The sequence below is a fragment of the Vombatus ursinus genome, unplaced genomic scaffold, assembly GCF_900497805.2.
Source record: "Vombatus ursinus unplaced genomic scaffold, bare-nosed wombat genome assembly UNPS02014772.1, whole genome shotgun sequence".
Taxonomy (NCBI): Eukaryota; Metazoa; Chordata; class Mammalia; order Diprotodontia; family Vombatidae; genus Vombatus; species Vombatus ursinus.
Genome location: NW_020954550.1, coordinates 31,087,362 through 31,090,743, shown reverse-complemented (window position 1 = coordinate 31,090,743; position 3,382 = coordinate 31,087,362).

Below are 3,382 nucleotides of genomic sequence, written 5' to 3'. Positions count from 1 at the left end.
CCTTCATTATCTATTCCCATTGTCTATTCAATCTCTCAGACTTTATCCACCCTGGCCCCCATTTAAACACTGAGACTCTCTCATGCCCAAAAGGCTGAGACTTTCCCATGCCCTAAAGGCTGAGACTTTCTCATGCTGGCTTGTCCCTACGGGTGTTATAAATGTTCAGATTCCTTAGGAATCTGACCTGTATGGCTTATCTCTAATAAACTTTTTCTCTGGCTGGAAGATTTGGGCTGAATTCATTCAGGCAGGGCCTGATCTGTGATCTTGGGGGTCCCAGCACCCCTAAACCTCTAGACCTCATCAGAAGAAAGTGGTAGAAAATTATACTAGCATGGAAGCAATATATGTGATGTTGACCAAAGTGTTTTTTTGGCAGAACACCTTGACCAAGACTATGTTCCCCAAATTCTCTCATTTCACCTGTAGAGATTAATTCCTTGGCACATTAATGATGCTTTGTTGCTGGGTTGTTTTTTTTTTTTTTTAATTTTCAAAAGTTCTCAATTCAAATGCAAAAACTCAGAAATGTCACTCCTGTCTAGCCATTGACAGAAAAATACTTTAAGGAAAGAGGACACAAGTTAAGACCAACTGAAAGGTGTGGCTGTAGGACAGGAACCAGGATCAAAGAGGTAGGGATGTTTACCTTCGTAATTCAACCTATTAGGCTGGCATTGAGACTAGCACCTAGAAAAAGGAACAGATGTTGGAAAGGAGGGAGGTATGTGGCAGCATGGAGAACCCTAAAACAAAGGAAAAACTGCAGTTAAAGAAAGATATGAGAGTGCTACCCATCCCAGCTTCATTGCCAATCCAGGCCATCCACTTCTTGCTCCTTGGCTCCATAGTAATCTAAGGTTGGAGTTCGGCAAGGCATGATAGGACAACGTGACAAGGAACTCACGTATAAAGAACAGTCTAAAGTTGAAGAGATTTACAAAAGGTCAGACATAGGGAACGTGACAGCCTAGGAAAGAAGTGAGCAGTGGAGGGATTAGAGGTCATGAAGGGGACTAAGAACAGGATTACGAGTCATAAAATTAAAAAAAGATGGAATGATAAGAGAATATGATCAGATAAACTATTTTCAGAGTTCATAAACATAGAAGTGAAACATGTGTGGGGGATGCCAAGGGGGAGGTAGATGAACCTGTGTACTGTGAGTTTGGGGTGAACATCTGCTCCCCAGATAAAGCAATCTTTGAAACCAAGGAAACAGAACTGTGGCGCACTTCACTTCTCTCTCTATTGGAGATGCCATGATGAACAGGAATGATTCTATTTTTAAAAGGGCCTCCAACATTTTGGAGATGTCCTACCAATACAGGGAATTCTGATGTGACTAACCAGAGAAACATCTTTCCCACAGGAACAAACCTTCCCTTTAATAACTGGGGTGATTCCAAGGCTTGCACATTTCCTCTATTCCCATTTTGCCTCAGAATGCTGATGATTGGCTGTGTACTCTACAAGGACCTAGGGTGCTATAAAAACCCCATCTGTACCCCAAGAAGGTAAAGCTACTCCAAACCCAAGCAGAGTTCCTTAGGCCACTAATTTATTTTCTTTTTTTAAATTAATTTATTTTGATTTATCAACAATCACTTCCATAAGCTTTTGAGTTTTAAATTTTTCTCCCCCTCCCTCCCCACCTTTCTCCCCAAGATTATGCTTAATCTGATATTGACTTTACATATACATTCCTGTTAAACATATTTTCATATTAGTGATATCGTAAGTAGGAATTAGAACCAATAGGAGGAACCACCAGAAAGAGGAAACAAAACACAACAGAAGGGGAAAAAAAAAGAGCAAATAGTATGCTTCGATCTGCATTCAAACTCCATAGTTCTTTCTTTGCAGGTGGATAGCATTTTCCATCATGAGACCTTTGAAGACATTTTAGATCCTTGCATTGCTGAGAAGGGCTAAGCCTATCAATATCAGTCATTGCACAATATGGCTGTTACTGTGTGCAGCATTTTCCTGGTTCTGCTCACTTAACTCAGGATCAGTCCATACAAGTCTTTCTGGGTTTTTCTGAAGTCTGCCTGCTCATCATTTCTTATAGCACAATAGTATTCCATTACATTCATATACCACAACTTGTTCAGCCATTCCCCAATTGATGGGCATCCTCTCAATTTCTAATTCTTTGCTACCACAAAAAGAGCTGCTATATTTTTGTACACATGGGTCTTTTTTTCCATTTGTATGATCTCTTTGGGATACAGCCCAGAAGTGCTATTGCTGGGTCAAAGGCACTAATTTATTTTACTTTCAGTATGGCTGAATTTCTCCCTGGGTTCTCATGGAACACATACTGAGAAACTCTCACAACAATTACAAGCATATAACCATCTTTAGGTGCAGTTGAAGAAGAAATGGTTTATTATACTGTTTCAGGAAAAATTATTGTACTATTAAATCCAACCTTACATGATTAAAGGTTGTCCACACCCAGAATGTCCATTGATCCCAGTAACTCTAGAGGAATGCCAGAGATAATTACAATTACCATACCCCCAGGCCCAGGAACCACCCAAAACATTCTTGTTTTGGGTGACTACACCCAGGCGCTCCAGAAGGGTCTATCACAAGCTTCTATTTTGAGTTATTGTTATTTCCGTTCAATCACCAGTGCTTCATGACCCCAGCCGGGGTTTTTTTTTTTTTAAGTAAAGATACTGGAATAATTTGCCATTTCCTTCTGCAGCTCTTTTTACAGATGAGGAAATTGAGGCAAATAGGGTCACACAGTTAATAAGTGTCTGAGGCCAGATCTGAACTCAGGAAGATGAATCTTCTTGACTTCAGGCCAGGTACTCTATCCACTGTGCCACCTAGCTACTCCTTCTGTTTTAGATTACAGTTACTCATATCTATTTCAATCTACCTAGCTCTCCAGCTGCCCTTTAGGCAAAATTTCATAACTACATACGTGGGGTACGTGGAGTACCTGTGTGAAAAACCTTTATCAAAATACTATTCAAGTGGATAGAGCACCAGCCCTGGAGTCAGGAAGACCTGAGTTCAAATCTGACCTCAGACACTTACTAGCTGTGTGATCCTGGACAAGTCACTTAACCCCAATTGCCTAAGGGGGGAAAAAAAAGAGGAAAAGAAAAGAAAGAAAACACTATGCAACATAAACCTTTCAGAGACTGGACGAGAAAGGGCCACATATCCTTCCTAGCCCTCTCTCCTCTACCAAATGACAATTTCTTTCTAAAACGATTTCATATTTTGGAGTCTTTTCTCTCAAATAGCAGTAATTATTGGTAATTGGGAAGGAAGGAGAAGTCTTGGGGATTGCTAGATAATAGATAACAGAATTTTGATCGGGTAATCAATTCAGATTGCAAGAACCTCAAAG